Below are 27558 nucleotides of genomic sequence, written 5' to 3'. Positions count from 1 at the left end.
ATCAGGAGCATTGCCTTGCCTGACAGAAGCAGCCTTTCCCTGAGCTGGTTGGAGGTTTATGCTCCCCTTTCCATCTCCCAGGGGCTACTCATATTCCATGACTCAGTGTCGCTGGTCCTGATATATCAGCCTGGTTTCCTTGTCTTGGGGCAGAAAAACCTCTGTGTTACAATTTGCCTCTAGAGCTCCATGTGGATTTGCTTGAGGTTAGAGTTGATCTTTTCCTGCCCAATTTTGTTTTCCTCTCTCCCTTACAGGTGATTTTTTTTTACCTTGAGATTACTACCTCACTTGCACATCATACCCATTTCAGGTCCTACTTCCAGGAAGCTCAACCAAAAATTAGTACAAAACAGAATGTCACAACCCGATCACACCTACAATGGCACCATTATAAGTAAATAATTATTGTATTATAATGGAAAATATTAGGAAATTTATTAATACATCAAGTCAAGAGATAATTTCAATAACTGAAGGCGTTCACTAACACATAAGAACCAAGCATATGGTCCATCATAATCCAATGTTCCTCTCATGTATTGTAGTGAAGTACTAGAGATATTTCCATTAAAATACCTGATGTCGCTGTTATTATTTAATATACTTTTTGGAATTCTGAGAAACAACATCAAGTAATAAAATTAAAATAGGAAAAAACTACTAAGAATAATGAGAGCAAATTTCTCTTATGTTGATAGTGCAAGAGACTAAGAAAAATCATAAAATTAGTGAGTATAATAAAGTGCTCATATACATGAAGCAAAATTAAATACTAATAGATATCTAAAAAGTTTGAACAATAATAGAGAAATTTATTTTATTCACAATAATATTTTTGATACAAAAGTAAAAAGAAAAGTTCATTTTTTAAAATAGAAAAGCCAACAGAGGCAAAACTACAGAAACCTACAGAAAAATACAAATATTAATTTTAAATACAGAGATAAAAGATACTCTAAATAAGGAGATTAAGTATTATTAGACAAAAAAGGTTAAGGCTTTTCTTAAATTAATGAACATTTCATAAAAATTTAAACAATTATCTCATTATTATTTTATTTCGGGGAAATATGGTACAACTTTTCTAAAATTCATTCAGAATCAACAGAAAAATTTGTTATAAATAAGAGCAGTACTTTGGGACTTTCCTTACTATATATTTGCTTAAAATATCTTAAAATGTAATTTGAATCAATAAGGATTAAAGAAATATAGTACTTATATAAACATCAATAGATACATGAAAACAAAAACCAAAAGAAAAAAGAGAGAGAGAGAGACGGGGTCGGGGAGAGAGAGAGAAAGGAAAAAGAGAACATAGCCCTGAAACAAATCCTAGTCCTGGGAGAATGGTAGACAATAAAGAAGGCATCACAAATGAATGGAGAAGAAATGTTTGGAAAATTGGCAATTTGTTATATGAGGAATGTCTAACTTCCTCATACACATGAGGAAGTTAGACATTCATCTTATGATAAAAGAAAAAAATCTAGGCTGAGTAAACTATAGAACACTAGAAAAATATATAGGAGAATATGTCATTGTGAATAAAATATTTTTTAAGCATAAATGCTAAGAAAAATATCACAAAGGAAAACAATGTGATTGATTACATGGAAAATAAAGTTAACCTTTGCAAGGCACAAAACTCATAGACCAAGCATTCATATAATTAATATTTTTTTTAAATCAGTAAGTTAATACTAACATACATACATACATATATATAATTAACAAGTACTATATTAAAAGCAGAAATACAATTATTGATTAAATGTAAATCAACTTATACAATAGTTTTTGTAATCAAACAAAATCAAATTAAAAATATGAGATATATCTATTTCAAATTTGTTAAAGGTGCAATAATATAAGCATACTCATTCCCTGATGTTTGCATAAGTATTGTAAATTTTCTAGAAAGATACTTGGTTATTTCTTTAAAGTTCTTTTAATATATTATGTAAAATTTGACTTAGCAGCCTTGCTTCTAGGTGCATGTTATCATAAAAGAATAAAACATAGAAACAAAGATTTAGAGACAAATTTGACACATTAATTATACACATTATTATGAAAAAATTGAAACAATTTTCAAAGTTAATATAAGTTCAGTTAAAATCTTTGAGGGGCTGGCCCCATGGCTGAGTGGTTAAGTTCGCGGGCTCGGCTGCAGGCGGCGCAGTGTTTCCTTGGTCTGAATCCTGGGGTCGCACATGGCACTGCTCATCAAACCACGCTGAGGCAGCGTCCCACATGCCACAGCTAGAAGGACCCACAAAGAAGAATATACAATTATGTACCGGGGTGCTTTGGGGAGAAAAAGGAAAAAAATAAAATCTTTAAAAAAAAATTTTTTTTGATATATACTTACTATGATAGGACTTTTGCTAATATATTAAATATTCTAATAGTTTATCTAAAAAAATACAAACTATAAATCGAAAAGTAAACCGAAACACAGATAGATGGAGATATATAATGAAATACCAGTTTGGGGATTATGCATGGCTTCCACATAGAAAATGGCTGAAATTACAGCACTGCAAATATTAACATGGGATAACATTAATGACATTTATTTTCTTTTTTACATATCACCTTATTAATGAATTTTACATCAATATATATAAATCACTTTCAAAAAATAGTAAATAAATATCTGTTAAAAATAAAGATTTAAAGAAGATATTCAGGATAACATAATAATTTGTTAATTATATCATTCAAAATTAACTTTTCTTTGCATTATAAGAATGCCAGAGGGCATTTTAACTTAAATATTATAGAGTTTAATATTTTAATTGTTCCAATAAATTGCCATAGTTATCTTCAAACATAAATTAGTACCAAGTCAGTAAGTAAAGTGAATCTAACAAATCGACATATATCACCCATGATACTTAAACACATATTCCATGGTACTGTTGGAAAGCTTGTAGAAATCCATTATTCAAACTAAATGTTCAAAGCCGAGATTAGGAGCATTTGAAGATAAAGATGGCCTTAATGTCAAAAAACCAAATCAAACAAAACATCTGTGGCACCTCTTAGGCCATGGTTTGCAGAGACTTCCTCTTATCTGTGACATCTAGATCTCATTAAACAGGAGATAGTAAGTCAAATTAATTTTTTACTAAATTATTAATTTTGTGTATAATAAGGTTTTACCTACGGTAAAAAATAAAGAATAGAATGTTTCAATAATTCAAAGATACGCAATAAATTAGGCAGCACCTATATCATCATTCTGAATATCAATTATAATTGATATTGATAAAAGCTGAAACGACATAGCTTTGCAGTTTACACCGTGCTCTCCACTGTACACTTGATTCTCATAACAACCTTGTAGGATGGGTTATTATCTTCATTGTAGAGATATTTATTAGTGCATACACATTCAGTTCATACTTTATTGTATATACACATTAAAATAGCATGCACTTTACCTACATTATGCAGAGGCAATTGTTTTTAATTATCATATTTAACAAAAGTAAAACTGTGTCATGCTTAGACAGAAATTTCAATTCTTAATTTGCCAAATTTTGCAGGATAAGTAAAAGAATTTGAGAAAATAACAAAATTGCATAGACACATCTGCATTCTGGTCAGCGTGCAAAAATCTGTGAAATTGGGCTGAATTCCACAAGAACGATATTTTGTAAACGGAAAATGAGAGTGCACAGAAGACTGCGATGCTAAATAGTTTCATGAATGTTCAACAAGAAAGAAAAATCAAACGGTAAGAAAAGTCAAGGCAACAGACATTTCAGATTACAACTTTCACTCTAATATGTAGCTTGTGGGAAAATATTAAAATTCTTAAATCATCTCTCTTTAATCTTTCTTCCAGATATGGCTCTTCTTGCCTCATTCATCTACTCATAATGCTATTTTCTAGATCAAATAGTGTATCAAATTTAGATCAAATAATGGATGTAATTTGATTAAACACGAATGCTTCTGTTCTTGGCATATTTCTGAGTTTATTTTGGTTGACTTGGCTAAGTCTTCCAATATTTGCTAGGATCCTTAGAGATCGCTGGTATATTTACTTGAAGTAATAGCATTTTACCATGAATAGGTCTCTCTCCTCTCCAGCAGGGTAAGGTAGTAGAACAAGGAGGACTTACGTGGCTTGCAGTTTTAGGTTTTAAGGACTGATCCTGGATCGCATCATGACATATTTGCTTTAGCAAAGATTAGGATCCACCATATAAATTGAAATGGCCTTTGATTATGCAGATGATTATATCACTGTATTGTTAAGATGTTGATGATTTTCTTTATCTTTATTATCGTCTCCACAGATTATAGACTTTTATGAGGAAGAGGTCATCTCTACTGGAGGAAATAGGAAAGAGATTTTATGATTTTTTTATTATAAGTTTCAAGACTCTCTTTAAAAAGCTTAGTGTCTTGCATTTCTAAAATACATGAAGATTGTGTAGCTTGCAATAATATCCCATAAAATTACAAACAATATTTTTAGAGAAGGGAAACATTTAAAGATGAATTCCTTGAAAGAAAAATTTTAAAAATCTTAATATAAATTACAATAATAACTTTTTATGGTTTAAGCTTAAGCAAGCATGATATAGTTACTGGTAAATAAACCCATTTGGGTGATCATATAACTACATTAAGAACACAATACAATTCAACTTAGTTGTACTTAGAATAAGTCAACAATCTTTGCATCTGCTGAAAACATGAAAGTAAAATATTACTGCGGGAGTCATCTGATTATCCAGGAACAGCCATTAATTTACAAAGGAAATTAGCATGAATCAAAGGAAGAAAAACTCTGAAGAGAGATAAATATGCATGCTTCAACTGAATAATAATACATCTGTTTGGAATTCCTTTCATCAATGTTGAAAATAGTCAATCAATATTCATATTAATAACAATTATATAAATAATTATTTCCATAATATTATATTTACCATCAAAATAGCTACCACATATTTCACTACTATCCTTTCAATATTATTCATTGGATACCATATGACTTATAGTTAATATGCTATTTTGGCATGTTAATAATCTAACTACTCTGTTAAATCAGTTCATTGATTTTGTTATGTCTCTAAGCTTATGTGCCTCCTTAATCAATTGTTGTCTAATTATATATTTAAGTTATTCTCAGAAAGTCGATGGTCTAGAAATTATGTTTTCACCTAGATAGTGGATTTTAGCTACAACTAATTTATAGAGGTCAGATAATTTTAACTTAAAATGCAATACAAGCATTTCAAAAAGACCAACATAGTTTGATTTGCTATGTTAATTAAGAACAGCAGTAAATTAGTTTAATGAGATAAAACTCAAAACTCTTTTTTTTTTTTTTTTTTTTTTTTGGTGAGGAAGATTGGCCTGGAGCTAGCATCTGTGCCAATCTACCTTGTATGTGGGATGCTGCCACAGCATGACTTGATGAGCACTGCGTGGGTCTGTACCTGGGATCCAAAGTGGAGCATGCAAACTTAACCACTATGCAACTGGGCTGGCCACAGAGAGAAAGCACTTTTTAAGCCCAATACAAAATTTAAAACATGAGAAATATTTTATATTATTAGAAATTCACAATAGAATAAATAGTAATATACGTTTAGAAATTGGCAACATTGAACATTCAATTGGCTTTTAGATAATGTACTCTCACATTGTGAATTAAGTGAATTCTGAATATCACAGCACAAAGTAATAATCTTGGCTAAGATATTAGAAGACACGTATCGCCTTCAAGTCTCTCTTAATGCAAGAACGAGGTATTCATTGCTCTGATAAAGCAGATCTCAGGTCTGCTCCTCAGACTATTCTTGCTGGTTTTCTTTTTTCCTTCTGAGACATTTAAAAGTAGCATGCAGACATGATATAGCTCTAAAATTTTTCCAGGATATCCTAAACATAGAGCATTGTTTTATAATCATGACTCCAATACCGCATTTAAGGGAATTAACATCAATTTAGTAACATAATCTAATATATGCTGAATAATTTCTATTTCCCCTATTGTCCTGAAAGTCTTTTATAGTTTTGTTTTTGCTGATTTGTTTTTCTATTCAGGATTCAATCAATCTTGACACATTTTTTTTTTGTTTTTTTATCTTTAATTTTTCATAATCTCAACATTATCCAACTCTTTTTCTGCCCATGATGGTGAAGTGTTAAAGATTCCAGTTCTAGTTTTCTTACAGGACATAGTTCACTCAGATTTTTACTTGTTTCTTCAAGAGCACATCATGCTACATGTTTTAGTATTGATACAACAAATGTTTTATGACGTCTACTGTTGCAGTGTCAGGAGGCGCTTGGGTGTCCTATTTGGGATGATAGGCAGTTACATGAAGGCTCAAATAAGTTTTCATTGGAAGTTAGTTTTGAGGTTGAAATATTCAATTGCATCATTTCTTCTATATTTATGACCTCACGTTTTCTGTACAATTATCTTTCTTTTAAGTTTTTTCTTCTTATATGTTTTAAATTGTGAGTAACAATATGTACTCATTGCTATTTATCATATTAACCATGTCTCACATATTACCATGTTATTCATATCATGTGGTCTCACATGACAAATTGCAAGATCAGACCTGCAATCATATATTTCCCCAAGAAGCTCTCTCTTGTTCCATTTAGTGGCAACTGGTTTTAAGAAGTTAAGATTTGGGTACTAGGTGTGCTCATTGTTACTGGGGTCATTGTTCTAAACTCATTCAGTGGACATATATGTCATGAGTCTATACTTATACCTCTAGTTAAAATCTACTTTCAGGCATACCTGTGATCAACTAAGGTAATCAAGTTGTTTGCTACTTTTTCTTGCTAGTCCGATAAGCATAACATCATCAATGGAATGTTGTGATGTTTGGTAGAGTATGAAATCAAGAAAATTCCCTCAAGCCTGTATTATGATAGTGAGCAAAAGAATAGAGCAAAGATACTGCACCAAAATAACAGTGGTGATTAATCAACACCTGATTAAGTTTAGCAAAATCCAAAGTCATTGTAAGAGATCTGTCTTTTGCATGGGCCAATGTGATAGTTAAATGGGGATGCAATAGGAATCCCTATCCTTCCATCTTGCAAGTTTTTGTTGGGGCACTAATATCTGCAATACCCTGGGGAATGCAATATTGCATTTGGTTTATTATTTTAGTGAGGGATTGGGGGAAATTATTCCTACTTCATTCCATGATCAAGTAACCTTATGGATAATTTGCCCATAGTTAGGCAAATTTATCTCCCTTACATATTTTGAGACTAAGCACATAAACTATAGAATGGACTCAGGCCAAAACTCCCTCTATAAGCCACAGAGTGACCACTCTGTGCCTCTAATAATGAAGAGTTTAGTCTTTAAGTATAAATGTCAGTTCATATTCAACATCTAGTAATCTCCAGATATTCTATTTCCTCTACCTGAGTACTGACATCTTCATCAATGGCCACAGGGGCCTCTAAAAATGCCTCAAGGAAGACTCAGAGTATGCAGGTATGACTTTGTTGCAGGATCCCTTCTCAAAGAGCCTTAAACTCCCCTGCGGTGAAGGAGCTCCAGGTCTCTAAACAGAGCTTTTCTAAGACCTGGATAACAGGCGGTGAATTCCCACTGGAGTTTCTCCACACCAGACATGAAGTTTTCCTCTTGTGTAAGCAAGCATTACCTTAGTAAGTTGGGTAGGTATTTTATTCCTTTCTATCAGGGGATCAACTAGCCGTCACAAGTGACACCAAAGTTCACAACATTTTCATTATTCCTCTAATTCCTTTTCTTTTTACAATAATGGTGCTCACTTTGTCTCTCAGTGTCAACAGTCGCCACTAGACATTTATTATGTCATGGCCACTGAAATCAGGGAGCCAAACTCCACAGCCATTCCTCTACCTTTACCTCCAGCCTACGAGGGGCAGCCATCATAGAGGACAGTGTGTTTACAGAGTAGCTGAGCTGGTTCCATGTAATCTACCCTCTTCAACGTCTCATTTCCTGAACCTTTAGACCCTACCCACCCCTTCAGTGAGCCAGGAAAGTTCCAGTATGTCAAACTCACTGTCTTTAAGGAACCATGCAGTCCAGCCTTCAGGTAGCCAATCTATCAGGCTTTCAGATACTGGACACAATATATTCCCAAATCCATGGTGAGTACATGAATATCTAATATATTTGGTCTTGTCTAGTTTTAAAATTGCCTTTCTGCATCCAATACCTGTACGACTAGTTACAGTAACTGTTACTCAAACTCCTGATAATTCAACTTAGCAAGATCTTGCATCGTTGATACAATCAATTTGCCACAGTTCACCCTCTGGCTATAATTATTCATTTCCCTTCCGTATGTTCATCCTCCTCATAGGACCCTTCAGAGCCTCACCCAATCACAGCTACGGGCTCAGCACACAGGTTCTTGTGATCTGCATCATGCCTGGATATGTCAAATTAGAGAGGACTCTCAATCCAGAGACTTATGGAATACAAGCATCATTTGTCATCCTCACAGTGAATATGCAGTGGTGAAATTGGCAAGAAAGGGAAGCAAATTCTATGGCCAGCCCTGAGTTCAATGCCTAGGAAAGGGGAACACTTCTAAGGATGCAGTTCACATGCAGTCCTACCAAACAGCACAGCATTACATTCTCCTACGTTTTTATGTTATACACATTCTATAATGACATTTTTTTTCTTTTTCTTTCTTTTCTTTTAAAAATGTTTGACTTGAGTGAAAAAACATATATGCATATTTAATTTTTCATCCCTGAAGCCTACACCTTAATTTTTATTAGTGAAAATTCATCATAACAGCTTTTAAGATTGGAGAAAGAAATAGATTGAGCAGACTTTTAAACAAGTTTTGGAGGGATTGTTGGAAGCTGCAAGTACAGACGGAGAGCATTAATCTTCTGTGACAACAGGATCCTTACATACAGCCAGTAAAAACAAGTAGTGACCTAAATATAATATTGAATTAGCTTACAAACAGGAAAATAAAATCAGCAACAGTAAATTATTAAGACTTAGCAGTATAGGGATTGAGTAAATGAATGAAGGAAATTCCAAGACATCAAGATATTGTCCAAATCAAAATTCCAGAATACTTATCTTTCATCACTGGGGAAATAGCTCCACTTTCACACGTAAAAATTATTGAAATACTCAGTTCCAAAGGAACTAAGCATTTTTAGAGTATTTGTGGACTTTGAAATGGTGAGGGACACTTTGGAGCTCTTTCTTTCAATATTTGACTTAAAATCTGTCCTCTTAAGTTTACATTAATTAATTTGAAAGGCAACTATTACACAAAGCTTATATGGATTTGGCACTTTGCATAACTAGCAAATAGCCAGTGCTAGTGAACTTTATCATTTGTGATTCCATTTCAACAACATGCCAAAACTATACTACAAAAGACTGTTAAGACTTCCTAAAATTAACTGAATCCTAAAATTAATCCAGTGTAGAATTTAAATCGTTATCCAAAAATGTGATTTTAATTTATTAAAACATAACTCCTTGCTAACACTCTTGTTATCAAGAATTTATAAGTATGGCCAATTGTCCAATGAGAATAACTGAGTATTAGTGTCAAATGATTATATTTCTTTATGTGTATCTGCATATTTAATAAATTAGGTCAGATCATATTATCCTGGAATTTTACAATGGCAAGAAACTGCAAGAGTCTCTGTTTTAAATCTCGTATCTTTAAAACCAAAGAGATTTGGATTAAAGGACTTGCCCAAGAGCATACAGAATATTACCAGAAGTGAAAAAAAAAGCCCACATAAACCTACTTTCCCACTCCCCCATTTAGCTTGAACTTTTGGTTAACAAGAAATAGTAAACAGAAAGACCAGCCTCTTTATATCTTTCTGTAAAATTGAGCTTTCTCTGAGAAACAAATTTTACTATTGGGCAATATTGAGTCTAGTGTACAAAATAAAAAGTCAGGTAATGTAGATATGTATAGAATAAAAGGCATCTAACTAACTGGCATTACTAAAAACAAAATAAAAATGAATCATGAAATCGGCACTCAATATCTTAAGGCTGTTCTAGTTCATTGCAGTATCATTATGGCGTTGATGAGTGTGGGAAAAGCCTGAGAAATACTACTAGTATGACATTGATAAATGTGGGAAGGACATGTGAATTTTTTCAGACTGATAGATTTTTTTGAACCCATCTGCAAGGCTGTTTTACAGGAAATGACAATCTTCTCTACTACTTAAAGAAAACGATTGTATCTGGCCCAAAGACAGACTTTTAATAATGAAACCAGTTGTTTGTATCTACTTTCCATTGATTTTTTTTTCTGAGGAAATATAATTATGCTAGCTGAGAAATTCTTTGCCATTCCTTGTAATTCGTTTCCCACAGGCTAAGCCACTTTGGTGTGACAGATTTCACCCTCTGATTATAGCATAAAGGAAATCACTCACCTCACGTAAGCCTGCTGGCTTGTGCTTCTCCCCTCCTGTTCCCTTATCCTCCAGCAGGCCACATGCTCTGCATGGCTCCCTCAGCGACACTGGGTGATAGGAAGCTGCAAATCAAAGCCAGGACAGCAGGAGCCGGGGGCCCTTCTAGTGTGCTGGGTTAGATGGAGACAGGCTTCATGAATTGTCCCTTGACTCTGACCTTCAGGGAATGACTCTTTAATGTCTTGGTAAGGACCACTACAATTGTGCCAAATTTTTGCTTATGTTTATGGAAGAATCTAGATTAATCTCTCTGCATGAACAATTGGAAGTGAAGGGATCATTTCCCCACTCTAAATGTTTCCTTCATGTTTTATCACTTGCACCATTCTGCAATTAAAAACAAAGGCAAGAGAAACCCATTTTTCCATGCAATCCTCTACACCTATTTCAGTTGGATTCCATCCAAATGAATTTCCCCTGTTGCTTGTGCTGTTATTTAGGAGAATTTACAAGACATGACCAGTCACCTCCTGGGAAAGACTAACAAGCCATTTTAAATCAGGTGTAACACTGTACTCCAAGCAGCAATCTAAATCACTTCAAGACCTCTTAGTACAAAGGATGTGATACTCACCAGGCAACCCCAACTTTCCTGAGTGATTTGCTTTAAAAATATAAATATCTGAAACAAATTATAGAGGAACATATTAAGTAATGATAATCAATTATCTATTGAATATATTTGCTCTGAATGCAATTTAGATGCTCATGGTCCTTTTTTCAATAAAATAATTTTTAAGAAATCACGGAGTTAATATTTTAAGGTTCTAACTGTAACGATGACACTAATTTGAGAATTATTTAATAGCTAGTGTCTTCTAATACAGGTAGGTCTAATTTTAAATGTTTAGAGAAAGCATGTGAAAGATTAATGGGTGAAAACAACAACAAAAAATTATAATCACGTTAAGACACTGAAAGGGACACAAGAGTACTGAGAAGAAAAAAGTGTTAGAGATCTAAATTGAAAGCCAGTGTGGTTAGCTATAAACTATTAATTACAGTAGTTTTTAAAGCCTAGGATCACTTTAATTTTTTCTTGAGATATTAAATGGTGAGTCTCTGAAGGAATTCTGAGTACATTCTTCCAAAACTCCATGCCAGGCTTATTTCATGGCTCAGTTAACCTGATTCAGATTACTGTTCTGTTTTGTACCTTATAACATGAAAACTGGTCATAAATGAGAAGATATTTATTTTGGAAGCAGTATACCAACATTCCAAATACTACAGAGGGATTGACCTATATAGATAGAACTATACACATACATTGGTATAGACCTCAATATCTGTGTCTGGATAAATGATTTAGGGTCTCTGAAACATCTTCTAACTGGATAGTGTAGGGTAAAATTGACTTATTTCTTACGAGCCTAATTGCAACAATTTCCAGGAAAATGATTTATTATAATAACAGAGATACATTGACAGTTCAATAATATTGATCAATGATACTAACCAATGGGCAAATGGTGTGTTCTATGCTTTGGAATGGCATCTAGGCATTGACTACTGAAAAGCCATTCTCAGAAATCTCCAAGTGTGAAATAGCATTTGTAGGCATAAACGCCAATCTTGGTGTCCATTATTCACTTTAGAATGGACCTTGCTCTGATATAAATGGTTCAATAAGTCAAATTCTCTGTTCGAATCTCTAGAGCCAAGAGTCTTTTTCTTGGGATAGGTGGATATTTGTTTTTGTTTAAATCTCTCCTCCAGCTAGGAAGTTGCCTTCCATCTCCTCTGTTGCACATTTTTCTTCTCCATATATTCCCCATCGAATCCATTCGGGAATGCTAACTGCTATAATAATCTCAAAATCTCAGTGGTTTGACAAACACAAATTTGCTCCTAATTTACTTCTCATTTCAATAAGGATCAATGGTGGAGTAGGATGAGGCTTTGGCAAGGATTTGAACTCCTTCAATTTAGTGACTGCACAGTCCTCTATACTTTAGAATCTTCCCCTGGTTTCCCCACATATGGACAGCAGAAAAGAAGAGAGAGTGTGTGAAGGCCATAGATGGAAGTTTGAAGGACCGGCCCACTGAGTGACAGACCTAACTTCCCTTGCCAGAACACAAGTCATTCAGCCACATGAATCCAGAAGGGCAACTGAAGGCATGAATCCACAGGGGAGTCTGGAGAATGCTATCTTCCTATGAGCCCTGGAAAAACAAATTAAAAACAAGAAAAAGCATTGTAAACAAACAGCATTATCTCTTTCACACACAAACACACACACCCACACCCTCACACAATGAATTATTTCAGAAGTCCATTTTTCACTTCCATTACTAAATCTCTACTAAAATTATATTACCATTACAACAGACTAGACACTTATTAATTATTTTCAGGTTTTTACTCCCTATTTTTCTCTTTCACAGTTTCCAACATTCACAAAAAATTACCTTTTTTCTACTAGCTAAGAGCAATTTTAATTAGACTTCTTTTGTTTCAGTAAATCTTGATGGATTTGCAGCCCTGATATTCAATAAATCTCCCTTAGAAAACTTGTATGTGAACAAATAATTATCACTTCATGATGAAGACCTCCCAAATGCTTTCTCATATTCATCTCTTTCATATGTACACATGTAGTTATTTAATTTCTTACAGAATTTTACTTAGTAACCAAGGGGTCAAATTTTGCATAATGGATATTGGGAAAGCTGATATCATGTGTCTTCTGATAGGGTGCAGTATGAAATTCACATTTTTTAACCAAAATACTTACTCTGAATTTTAGCAAGCCTCAGAAACAGACTTCCTGTTTGCAAGAAATAAAAAGGATAAGGAATGAGTTAAATGGCACAATGAAGTAACAATTTTCCTTAATTTGAGTCTCTCCAAAGGAAGACCTGAAATAAAATTTGAATGCATGTAGCTTATATGGAAGGTGACACCAGGAAGTACAAGTACAAGAATGGGAAAATAAGAGAGGAAATGGAGAAAGAGCAAGAAAATTTATGTTAATTATCTACTTACGGATGCAGGCGACAAGATCAGTCCCACTTGGGAAGCACTGAGAAACTATGTCAAATGTGACTCCGAATATTCCTCCAAGGGACAGCGAAGCTGAGGCATTTATCTGTCTGCCCACGCTCACACCCCGTCCGTTGTATCCTAGGGAGTGCCAACTGCCCCACCCAAAGCAAGCTCCAGAGTCACTGTACATATCCTCAGGGGAGTGAAGCAGAAAGAGGGAGCGAGAGGAGATAAAATATTAACAAGTATTGAATCTGGGTGGAGGGTTTAGGAATGCCTATTGCACCATCCCCCAATCTTCCCTGTGTCTAAGAAAAATTTCATAATAAAATGTTTGGAAGAGGAAAAGGAAATATTTCATGCCAAACGAGATGTCAATGATGAGCTCGCATGTTTAATAATAATAACCAATTTTAGCCATAATCTCAGAAATTTTGTACATAAGTATCACAACATTTTTAATATTTTTGAAAAGTTTTAAATATGTAGGTAATTAATGTCAAATAGACAGCATAAGCATTCAAGATCTTTTTTCAAAATATTCTCTCTTTTCTGTATAATGTTGCATTAATGCACTCAACTGGCATTACAAGATCTACTCAATGCAAAGAGAGATATAGGCACGCTGGGAACATTGAAAAGTTTTATGAATTATAGCATATGCTTGAGTCATTATTTTAAAATTCATAATGACAGGAAGTTAAAGTAGAAGCATATTGTCAGTTATATTAGATGAAGATTTCTGATAGATAATCACAGCGGATGAAGAAAGAATTCTCTCTCCTATGAAGCAAAACTGATGAGTAATGGGATTTTCCAAAGGATAATTGGGAAGAGTCAAATACAACTCACAGACATAGCTTCTACATTAATCGAGAATTTTCCTTATCTGAGGATCTACTGTAATACTGTAAGTATTGACCTTCATCAAGTGTGAAGATGTATATACTCAGCTCAGGTTAAACTCTCACTTCTGATAGGTCGGTCATCTTTACACAATGTATGGTGGCGAACTGGGGATGTTGGGGTGTCCTGCATAATGTAAATAAAGGAGGAAAACTTAAAGATATTCCTTGGAAGATTCCTCATATAATAGATCAAACAGTTATTTGTCTTATGTTTTCATTTTTGTTCTCTAAATATTCAGACCTTGATCACAAGCCAAGGATTAACTGAAGACTACCCCTCTACTTAATTAACAAAGAAAATCTGAACACTCATGAGTCAACAGAGTCCTTATAAAAGGCCTGAATTTCAGTGTTTTATAACACTGAAAGAACTGGTAAACTGCATGACTCCTTAAAATGAGACTTCCACCCAAAATATGGTGACAACATCTGCTTCAAATGTTTTCTAAAAATCAAATATGTTAAATATTAGGCATAAACTGATAATCTGTACATTTTGTTTTCTTCCAGAAGGAAAAAGGTGTTTTTTGTTTTTGTTTTAGTTTGTTTGCTTTGGGATTTTTTTTTTTCATTTTGTTTTGTTTTTACACTAACTCCTTCTTTACTACAATCCACAGAAAAAGAAACTAGTGAATGGAGAGGTTAATGTTCAAAATGCACAGTATCCTCCAAGCTTGGGACTTCCTACTAGTCTTGAAGTTAATACTCACAGATGTGGTTTTTTCTTCCTACTAGCCCTGGCATCACACTGGGAAGGTGTCTGGACCAGCTGTGAGAAGTAGGTGTAGTTCTCTCTCTGTCTCTCTCTCTGTCCCTCTCTGTCTTCCTCAACTCGTCACCTGTCTTTCTTCTTTCCCTTTCCCATTTGGCAACTGAGTTAAAGACTGATAGGTAAATCAGGTAAAGCTGAGGCAGTAATCTAGACTGCTGTGCCTTTTGAAGAGAAACTTCTTCTTCTCCTTCTCTTTGATGGACTCATTTTTGTTTGAATTAATAGATGTAATTTTTTTCTTCTTTGGAATAGTACATATAGAGACACAAAAACGTGTGTTGAGGTGTGTAGGTGTGTGTGTGTGTACGTGTGTGTGTGTGTACCTAGGAGGAGTGCAAACAGAAATAGCCTATAGCCTTCTTTTTTTTACTCCACTAAGAAAAGAAGCCCTGTGCTCATTCCAACTAATTTATTAGATTATCAAATTACACCAGATTGTGAGGCTTAAGTCTTGATATCAAATCAATGCCTACATTGTCTTGGATTATTAGCTTTGTTCATATATGACATCAGACTGTTGTGAGGAGAGTAGCCGGCAAGAAAAAATTCATTTATTCTCAATCCTCTTGGAATCATATAATGTCAAGTCAGTCTACCCAAAATTTATACTATTACGCAAGCACTTGGTAAAATTTTGTCTTCCTATTACTCACAAACAGCCTCAGTTTATATTTCTCAAAACCTCTAATAAAATTTATGTATGATTAGTTAGAAAGAAGAAAAAAATGTTATAGGCGGGTTTTTAAGACATAAGATCATCATCAAATCTCTCTGTCATTTTTAACATTTCTGAATGTGAAATGCATCTAAAATCAGTGGGCTTTATACTGAAAATGGCCTGAGTTTTTCTTAAGAGTTTATAAAATACTCATGTATGTACAACAAGAAAATTCTATACTATTAGAAAGAAAAAAAACTCAGACATTTTAGTAGTCACTAGAATAGACAGGAACTTTGGAGAAAAGCAGTTGGATACATATGAGCACAGGAATCAGATTTGGTTGATATTAACAAACATATGATTAACTTCTGTTTACATGCTGTCAATGGTGTGGTTGCTTTCATCACTTAAGGATGTTTCGAATGCAAATGGAAGAAAACTCAACTCACATAGGTTTCCTTTATTGCCTTATCTAACTGAAAAGTCCAGGGTGTATCTGGTTTCTGGCTCAACAAGCATCATCAGAACCTGGTTTCCCTCATTCTCTCTGCCATCATTCCTTTTAACTGCATTCTCAGTCTTCCTGTGAGCTCAAAATGCCTCTATCTTCTCTGTTTTAAGCTGAGTAGGAAAAAAACGTTGTTTATTTGAGGGAGAATTCAACAAAGAGTTTATTTTAACTGGGCCAACTTGAAACACGTGCCAAATCCTGAACCAGAGACCAATGGCATGCAACGTTCTGCTTGACCTGTTTTGAGCTATATATCCAAGCCTGGGGTGAACATCACCCAAAATACAGAGAATGGAGAGTGTGCAGATATTTTAATAGCTGCTTATACTCAGAAATACACACACTCACACAATATATGAATTGCATATAAATTTTGTATATGCAAATAACACACTATTTCTGTGTATAAATATTTAAATATATTGCATATTTATGTGCGTTATGAATAAATCACATATATAAATAGAAATAGTCATATTTGGAAAATTTTTGAATGCAAAAAATAAAATTTTCTAAAAAATAGAAAAATGTGAAGTAATTTGAAACAGGGAATTGGAAATTTTAGAAATATCTGAAATATAAACTTAGAACCAAAACGCTATTAGAATCAGGAACAGAAGAAAAGACACCCCGGGTCTAAATAAAAATAAAATACAAGTAATTGTATGTAAGAGAAAAATGTTATAAAATCAAAATCAGTTACATTATCTATTTCCAATCTTCTCAACTAGATAAACCCATCCATTTAAAAATGTATATTAATTTCTTTTGTGTGTCATCTAGATAAATGATATCTCTGATCAATGAGAAGGGAGCTGAAAGGATGGAGGTACAACATCTCCATGCCACAGTATCAAATGTGAGAAGAGATGAATGTTCTTTATGTCACACTTAAAGAAAGGAATATGAACTCCATCAGTTCATTAGCAACCACAGCTTTATCATCTTCTCAAAGTAACTGTCAACATATCATTTTCCCATGACTTTTAATTATCATAATGACAAATAAAACTGCTATTCCTAAGACAGATGAAACTCCCCTGATCTAGACTTTTAACTTGCCTGGAAATGTGATAATTTCAAAAGTTGAAGAGGCAAACAATTATTTAACACTAAACAAGGAATTATTTGGTAATGTGTCAACATCTCTAATATTTTTTAAACCTCTACCAATAAAATAACACACAACCAAAACAAAATGTAGCTTACATATACTGTATTGTCTTTGGTCCTAGATTATTGATAGGGTATATGATTCACTTTTTAGGGCAACAGACCAACACACAGACCCCTATTCTGAGATTTTCCACTCATTCATATTCTTGTATAATACCCCTCAGAAAAGTAAGTTGCAAAACGTGTGCTGCATGGGTACATGCCATCCTGGAATTCACCCCAAGACTCATATAATATCAACTTCATGAGACCTGGAGCTTCATTTATGTTGTCCTTGCTCTCTCACATTACCTAAAACAGGAGTTAGAACTCAAAAATAGTGCTGGAATGAACGCATTACAGATAAATGACAGAAAGAGTACACGAATGGATCAGGTTTAAACTATGTCTCAAGTTGGGAAAATAAGATTCATTCTCATTGAAATTTGCAATCAAGTCACAGACACCATAGTAATTTGTATTAAGAGCTATATCAGATGTAATGTAAACAGAGTTGGGACAACATGAAGTATGATACAGTAGAGAATGTCAGGCTTGCAAGAGAAGAGAATGCAGCAAGAAACTGGCACCCAGACCCTCCAATTTTTTTAGAAGATGAGCTACACTCTCTCCTTCAGTTCTTCAAAGTCTTTGCAAATCTTTCCAATTATGTCCTCTTTTCCTGTTTGTAAAAGATTGAAAGGATTCAACTCCTTAGAACAATAGATTTCTCATACACATGATGAAGTAGTTTTCATATATATATTTTAGTCAAGTTTGCTTTCACCACTTGAAATAGCATGATTAATTTTCTGTATCTGGATCCTATATTTGAAATTTGAATTTTATCTCTTTAAATTTGAATTTCCTTTCCTAGAGAAGTCCCTATTCTTACATCATAGATAGGTCAAAAAACAAAAAAAAAAAAAAAAAAAAAAAAAAGAGAGAGAGAAAAAGAGAGAGATAAACGCCTTCCAGAAGGTAGAGGAATGAAAAGCGAGGCTATGAGAAGTGGGCATGCAAGTTTCCTTGGCAGCAGCCACTTGCTCCTTGTGCCTATGGAGGAGCAGGCGAGAAGTAGGGTCAGAATCATGGCAAGGATGATCGACCCAATTAGCAGAAGGAGATGGGACCAACTTTTTACACAATGAGGGGAAAAGGTATTCTGCATTGGGACTTTCTTTACCATTGCTTCATTTCTCAGCTATAGGTCAGTAGAAATCAGAGAACTGAGTTTATCTAACATTGGGATTTTGCCAAATAGGCGGTATAAAATTACAGGGGTCAAGGGAGTTTAGTGTTTGGGCATAATGCCAAGAAAATAATAACTCATGGACTTTAAGCTCAGTAATGAAGAAAGTGAGGAAAAGGATAATAACGGATGGAAGAGAAGAAAATTGGAGTGACAGCAATAAAACCAGTGGAGTAAGAATCTCCAAATCCCATCTCTACAGAGACGCAACAAAAAAGGCAAAAACTGTCCAAATCAGCTTTTTCAGAACTCTGGAGATGAACCAAAGGCTTGTCACAACTCTGGGAGACCTTATTGAAAAAACAATGGACTTATCAGTAAAAAGAGTGAAACTTGTGGTGTTTTAACTTAGGGAGACCTTTGCCTGTTCCCCAGCTTAGCAGTAGCTGCAAAAAGAGCAGTGTGTGGAAAATACCAGAGAGAGCAGACAAATCTCATTCACAAAGAAGTTGTGACCTGTCTTGTTCTGATCTGTGTGGTGATTTCATGGAAGATGGGTTCATATTGTCTCTGACTGTCTTTATTTCACCTCACTCAGGACTGGCCCAGTGCTAAAGTTGCTTCCTAGGGAAAATTGTCAAAAAATATCTATAGGACAATCTGTTAAGTTGCTGTTGCCTGAGCCGATAGATAACAATTGGTGCAAAAAGTATAGTAACCACAAAAAAAAAAAATGAAATCTAGAGGAAAGGTTGGGGAATGATACATACATAGAGCTTTGAAAAACTCCCACATTATACGGGGAATCTACAAGGCCACACATATGTACAGGGCTGCTGCACATATGATCAGGAAAAACTTTTAGCTGATCTTGAGACTCTATAGAAGAAGGAAGTAATGACTAAGGAAGAGTTGCCAACTCCCTGACTGTGTTGAAGGCATGTCTCAACACATACACAGAGTTCTAGTCAAAGACTAGAAGATTTTTTGGTTCCATACATTTAAGAAAATATCCGTCCAATGTGTAGCTAACTACAAAGCTGATAGAACAGGACTTCAGTGTCCACAATGACAAAGAATACAGACTTTACAGAATTAGCTCAGAAAAGTCACTAACAACAACATCTAAAATAATCATCAGCAGTAATAAATCTTGGAAAAGTGAGAGATTCTGGTTTCCATAGTTGCCACATTATAATATTATAATTATAATATTACCATCTAAACAAAAATTTTTAAGACATGAAAAGAAACAAGAAAATATACACAGGAAAAAAATGTCAATAGGCATTGTGTCAGAGGAAGCACAGAAACTGGACTTTTTAGACAAAGACTTTAAATTGGCTATTTTAAATATGTTCAATGAGCTAAAGAAAATAATGTCCAAAGAACTAAAAGAAAGTATGAGAATGTTTCATCAAATGTTATCAATAAAAAATAATAGATATTATAAAAAAGAACCAAAATAGAAATTTTGGAGTTGAAAAGTACAAAAACTGAAAAGAAAAATCCACTAAAAAGACTCAAGAACAGATGTCACCAAAGAAAAGAAACAATTAGCAAACTTGAAGATACGTCAATCAATATTATTCAGCCTGAGGATGCAAAATAAATGAAGAGAAATGAACAGAAGCTCAGAGTTCTGTGGGACAACATCAAGCTTGCCAACATATGCATAATGGGAATCCCAGAGAAAGAGGTATCAAAGAAAGGAGAAAGAAATCACAACTAAATAATTCCAAAATTGACAAAAAATTAATATACTAACCCAAGAAGCTAAATAATCTTCAAGCAGGATAAATTTAAACATATCCACAGATAGAAACATTAAAATGAACAAACAAAAAAATGTTAAAAGCTAAAGACAAAGAACCTTGAAAGCAGCAAGACAGAAGTGATTCATCAATTAAAAAGGTCTCTCAGTTTCTCATCAGAAAATGTAGAGGCCAGAAGGAAGTGGGATGACATATTCAAAGTTCTTAAAGGAGAAACAACAACTTTCCTTCAACCAAGAATTCTGTACCCTATGAACTATACTTCAATAATTAAAGAGAAATTAAGACATTTCCATATAAAAAAAAACTGTGAGGTTTTTTTTTTGTTACAAATATAACAAATGTTAGAAGGAGTCCTTCATTCTAAAATGAAATGACACTGGACAATAACTCAATTCCACATGAAGCGATAAAGAACAATGGAAGGGTGAATATATAGATAAATATAAAAGACAATATAAATTTATTTTTTGTTTGTAATAACATTTTTTCCTACCTTATTTAAAAGACTATTTCATACAGCAGTAATTATAAATCTGGGTTGGTGCACACATACATATAAAAATGTAACCTGTGACAATAACAGCATATGGTGGGAGAGGATGGAGATATATATCTCTAAAGTATACACAGCAATTTTCATAGTATAATATATATTATTTTATAATATACGTAGGAATTTTATATTACAAAAATTAAGATGATATTATCCCAAACTAGATTTTTACAAATTAAGATGTTAACTATAATCACCAAAGAAACCACTCAAAATATAGCAAAAGAAATTACAAGGGAACTAAAATGGTTCATTGGAAAATATATATTTCATACAAAAGAAAGCAGTAACTGAGGAATTGAGGAACATAAAAGGCTGAAGATATATAGAAATCAAATAGAAAAACTGCAGATGTAAGTCCTTATTTATCAGTAATTAAGCTAAATATAAATATATTATACTCTCCACTTAAAAGACATGGAGTGACAAAATAGATATAAACCCATGATACAATTATATACTGTCTATAAAAGACTTACTTTAGTTTCAAAGATACAAATAGGTTGAAAGTAAAAGGATTGAAACAATTTCATGGAGGCTAAAAAGAGCTAAAGTGGCTACACTAATATTAGCCGAACAAGTGATTTTGTCTAGATATCCACATGGAAAAGAATGAATTTGAAGCCCTATCTCAAACCATATGCAAAAAGTAACTCACAAAAGATCAAAGTTGGGGCCTGCCCTCTGTCCGAGTGGTTAAGTTCGCATGCTCTGCTTCGGCGGCCCAGGGTTTCACCGGTTTGGATTCTGGGTGAGGACATGGCACCACTGGTCAGGCCACGTTGAGGCGGCGTCCCACATGCCACAACTAGAAGGACCCACAACTAAAACATACAACTATCTACTGGGGGGATTTGGGGAGAAAAACCAAAAAAAAAAAAAAGATTGGCAAGTTGTTAGCTCAGGTGCCAATCTTAAAAATAAAAAAGAAAAAAAGATCAAAGTCCTAAATGTAAGAGTTAAAACTACAGAACTCTTAGTATATAGATAAAAATTTGAGTGATCTTGGCTTAGGTAATTTTTTTAACGTGTGACACCAAAAGCACAAGCGATCAATGAAAAGTATAGGCAAATTGGACTTTACCAAATTAAAATGTTTTGTTCATCAAAGGACACATTAAGAAAGTGAAAAGACAAGCCACAGAATGGGAGGAAAAGGTTGCAAGTTATACATTTGATAATAGTCTAGTGTCCAGAATATATAAGGAACACATAATGTAGCAATTAAATGACAAACATCCCAAGTAAAGAATGGTCAAAGGATTTGAATAGATATTTTTCCAAAGAAGATATACAAATTGCCAATAAACATGTATACAATAAACATGATAATGTTCAATATCATTAGCATTACTGATTAAGGAACTACAAATCAAAACCACAATGAGATGGTTAAAAGAGTAGTTTTAGAGAAAAACAATACTCAGTTTCTACTGATAGTAAATTAGATGCAGTTGAAAATTTCTGCTAAATATTTTAAATATCTAAATTATTAAAAACGGGAAATATATCAGGACAGAAGTAGAATTTCAGTTATATCTTCTTGAAATCACGTCTGTGTTGCTTGATTTATCATAGTCCAAAGTACATGTGGAATTCTAGAATGATTTGTCTTTTGAGTCACTTACTCTAAAATAGGAGAGACATTAAAATCATCCACTATAAAATCCGGGAGCTCTGGAAAAACTCAAGTTTTCCAGATAGATGGCTGAGAGAGAAAATTAGCTGAAGTTCTAGGAAGCTCCAATAATCGTGGTTGGAAGAGGCCTCTCAAATCATGAAAGCAGGTCGTTTTGCTATAGGTGTGTTTGTGTGTGCATGTGTGTGTGTGTATGTGTATATACACACACATATATATAAAGCATATATTACATATGGAATATTTCCCTAAACTTCTATACACAAGCTCATATACACGGAAGAATATTAAAAAAAATTAATTCAGAACCCATTATATAATAGGGCTTTCGCTTATAGCTCCATATATGATTGCTCAACTTTCAGTTTTATCAAGTAATTTCCATTTGATTCATCTTGGCCCATTTCCTGATATGTTAGAGAGGCATCCACCAAAAAATCCTTAAAGGGGACTCTAGGTTCAGACGTAATTATTGCTACTACTTGCTGGGTTCCTGTGACTCCTCTTGATATTTTAAATGACTTTAGTCTTCACATTAAATATTTGAATGGTTTGTTATTGCCCCATTTTATGGGAGAGAAAACGAGATTCCAGAAAGGTTAGATAAATCCCCCTAAATCAGGAGAGTTATGAATATTAAAGCCATGATTTAAACCTTGTATTGTCAGACTCTCAATCCTCTTTCCTTTTTGCTACTGAAATATTCCCTCATAATAAAAATAAGACAAACCCTTCATGCCATGTTCATCCCACCTTTAATTCATGGAATTTAATACAAGGAACTATTTAGATGGTGTGCCACATACTATATTGCAACAGTTAAAGTCCCAAGTGGCTACTGAATAAGCATTATCAAAAAAAAAGTAGAACAGATAACTTCCCAATCCACAAAACGCTATTCAGGAAATATTTGAAAAACAAGACATAAATAAAAGATATTTTAGCACAAGTTTATTTGCCAAAGCAAGTTTCATTTTAACAGAGAAAAACTAAGTTTGCATGATTTAGAGAATTCATCAGAAATTCTGCTTGTTGAAAGCTATCCTTCTGGTTTGGGGCATAAAGGCATAATTGATTATAAACAGAAAATTTCTGTATAGCATGTTCTATGAAAAGCTGAAAAGAGAGCATTAGATTGTCATACCGGAGATCTATTTTAAGACCATTTAGATAAGATATCCCAGATAATTATACTGTGGAAGTTATTTATTTTTTTTTTTGGTATTTTTAGGCAGCATTTTAAGTAATAAATGCAGAAGAAAACCACTGAAGTCAGTAGAAATAAAATGTGATCACTTTCACAGTGATCCTGAGAGAAAACCACATAATGACTAAAAAGAAAAAATACTTGGCTTAGGATAGATAAAACAAACATGGCTTATTATGCTGCCACAGAATTAATAGTATAATGTTTTGTAGGAAAAAAAAAAAACCTGTCATAAACTTTACAGGATGATCCTCACCTTTTCATTTCCAATTAAAGTTTATTGAGTTTACTAAACATCATTAATACCGCAACTGTTAACAGTCTGTGAAGCTGGTTGAGTTGGTTAGCAGAGGATGCCAATGCAGACAGTAGGGGTTCAATCTCCATACAGAGCATTTAGTTTTTCTCCTGCCGCTTGATTATAACTGCTTCTCTACCTTATTCTGCTTCTGCGAAAACTGAATTAAATGCAAAGACATTGGAAATATTTATAACAGGGTAAAAAATTTTGTCACATGTATAAGTAAAAGTATCTCTAACAAGGACAGCGCTTCTAAAATTGCACAATTTTGAATGCTACATATGCTAAAAACTCTTATGTTGATTCTGCTATGGTTCTTTCAAAAAAATTTCTGTGAGAGGAGCAAAGTAAATTTTAATAATCTACTTAGAGAATCTAGGCATGCATAATTTAAGGACTACTGAAGAAGACAAGGCCATCTGTCTTTACTTGCAGGACATCTCTGATAGTCTGAAAAGAGGAACATTTAGGTAGGTCAAATTTAGCCAAAAACAAAGGAAAATACAGTACGTTTAGTTAAATTCGAATTTCAGAAAACAAGAAATTATGTTTTAGTGTTAAGTATGTTCCAAACCTTGATGGGATATACTTACACTAAAACATTATTTGTTGTTTATCTGAAATTCAAATTTATCTCCAGTTCATCTAGCAGCCTTAGATCCAGAGTGAATCAGGAGAATAATGGACATTAAATAAAACGTGGATCTCTAGAGTCATAAACTAACTACAGACAGTTATTATAAGTTCTCTGTGTTGTACTTTAAAGAAATACTTGTGATTATTCTTGGTAAGTAGTCATATAAAGACCCAGTTCTTTATTTAAAAAACTTTAAAAAAATTTGATCAAGAATAATTTTGTTTATAGATTCAACTGGAGAGAAACTGGAGAGAGACGCAGACTGAATTAATGTTACTTGTTACCAAACTCACTCTTCAAAATAAACTCTTCAGAAGTCAGTTCTATTCATTTAATGAAACATTTTGGAATCTCTTATATGGAGGTAGTGAGATGTTTTATGTTAATGCTGTTTTTGATATTGAGTACTCTGGAGACAAATATTCAGCTAACAGATTATTCAATGTCTTAATCTTTTTTTAGCCTTTTCTCAGTCACCTATCATTTTACTATTTCAGAATCCATTATTATCTACATTTAGAAAGGAAATGAAAAATGGTAAAATTCAATGAACTAGTTTTTCCACTAGATGAAAGAAGAGTTTAAATACTTTAAAGATTGAAGCCGCTTTTAGATTACCTATTGGTTTCATTCTCTTAATAAAATGAACAAATGACATTTGGCTGCCTCTAATTTAGAAAAACCCTCTGAAAAATTATCTGCCAAAAACTAAATTGTGCTTCTGCTTCAAGAATATCCATAAAACTGACACTTTAAATAATTTAGGAATGCTTCAAAAATATATTTTAAAATAACATCATTTATTATAAAATATTTTTTATTAAATAAAAAGTGTTTGACTTAAAATGTAGATATTAAATATATATGTACATATATATACATACATAAATATATACATATATAAATGCCCATTACACTTGCATGTGTTAATATCACCATATATAGCCTTTTATATGTATATAATATGCTGATGACATTTGTTTTAGTGTTTTTGTATAAAGGAAAATATGAAAGTTTAAATCTATCAGTAATCATTTTAGAAAGCTTGTCCAGGCTTTATGAAAGATATAATCAACAACAGGCAAATACCACTGTAGTCCTTGGCTAAAGCAATATAAACAAAGGTCAAAGGTTTGTATATCTATGTATGTCTATCTATCTATATCTTACAACTAAATCGATATCTATATTGGGAAATACCTACTCAATTCCAAAAATAATATATACACTGAACTTTTACCAATCATTGGTAATAACTTGAGTATAAAACCTTAAAATCATACTACGTTAGAAAATAAAATGAGAAAATAAAATTTTTAACTAAAAGATTATGGTAAACTTTTCTGAAAAGCATTACCTGTAGCACAAGAATCTTATTTCTGTTATTCTCTTTCTCTACAGATCTGAATGAATAGACAAGTATAAGAAAGATGTTGGCTGACTTCACCCTCTGGAAACAATGGTCAGGTTAATAACTTGACCCACCTCTTAGAAAGAAAATTGAAGCCATTCTTCCACTTGGGTTAGACAGTGACCATGAAGAGAAGTTATTATAAGCAATGTAATGAAGACCATAACACTTTTATCATGAGTGAATCTATCACTGGCAGAACTAAATTTCAACTCAACATTTGAGATTATTCTTCAATGAAGCAAATTAAATGAAACAGTAGATAAACCCACACCAAGGAGTGCAAAAGGAAATACCAGTCAGAGAGGCTCCAAGAAATACGTATGAAAACTATTTGTTTCTAATGGAACATTGCATAGTCAAAAATTCTGATATAATTCACCCACCATGCCATAAAATTAGGTGTGCACTGTAGTACTCCGTAATCAAGTTGTACTAGAGAATGAAGAATATGATTTGAGCGGGCCCTGAAGGTGAACATTAGCTGTATGTACAACATGTTAGGTGTACGGTCTCAACAAAGAGTTGTTTGAGAAAGAGAAATTCAGGCTCATCATGCAGATGGTTCTATAAGATATATTGAGACTACCCAGAGGAAACAGAAATGGTCAAAATACAGATCTACATCGAGACATGGGCAAAGACTAATGATTTGTAAGCATAGTCAAGAACTTGGAAGAAATGTAATTGGAAGATTGGGGACAAAAATTTCTGGGGAATATCCCATGATATGGCACAATTCCCTGAGGAAATAAGCCTTCCAGTTTAATTGCACTGGTCTGGTTGATTACATTGAACCACTTCTATCACGGAAGGGGCAGGGCTTTGTCCTCACTGGAATAGACACTTGTTCTAGATATGAATTTGCCTTCTCTGTCTATAATGAACCTACTAAGATCACCATCCATAAACTTACAGCTGGACTATTCATTGTCATGGTATTAAGCACAGCATTGTTTCTCATTAGAGAAGTCATTTTACTGCAAATAAAGCATGATGATGGACTTGGACACATGAAATTAGCCGGTCTTTCTACGTTCCATGTTATCCTGAAGCAGCTGGCCTGACAGAATGGAGAAATGGCCTTTTGATAACTGAGCAATTAGTGTGAGTTGGGTGGCATCACTTTATGGACCTAGGGTAATGTCCTCGTACTTCTCCCGTAGCCAGTATTTAAAGATCTAGTGTAATCAAGGGATAGAAATGAGAGTAGCTCCTCTCACCATTTCCCCTGGTAATTTATTTTTTAAAAAAATTGAAACTTTGGGCCCTATTGGTATAGAAGTCTTACTTTCCTAGGGAGGAATCCTCCTCCTAGGGAACTCAGTAATGGTTTCATTAAAGT

The 27558-nt window shown here is 33.6% G+C and overlaps 1 long non-coding RNA gene across 1 annotated transcript; it reads right to left on the bottom strand.

The window, feature by feature from the left end:
- Window positions 1-790: 790 nt before the first annotated feature.
- On the bottom strand, window positions 791-13638 carry LOC138918477 (uncharacterized). Its single transcript, XR_011427890.1, has 6 exons — window positions 13489-13638; window positions 12558-12665; window positions 11072-11119; window positions 10456-10607; window positions 4143-4350; window positions 791-2268 (listed from the first exon to the last, which is right to left on the bottom strand). It is a non-coding gene; the product is annotated as an uncharacterized lncRNA (long non-coding RNA).
- Window positions 13639-27558: the final 13920 nt, after the last annotated feature.

This window comes from Equus caballus, chromosome 17 (genome assembly GCF_041296265.1).
Source record: "Equus caballus isolate H_3958 breed thoroughbred chromosome 17, TB-T2T, whole genome shotgun sequence".
In the NCBI taxonomy this organism is placed as follows: domain Eukaryota; kingdom Metazoa; phylum Chordata; class Mammalia; order Perissodactyla; family Equidae; genus Equus; species Equus caballus.
Note: the sequence above shows the minus strand (reverse complement) of the source record. Positions and strands in the feature narration are given on the sequence as shown.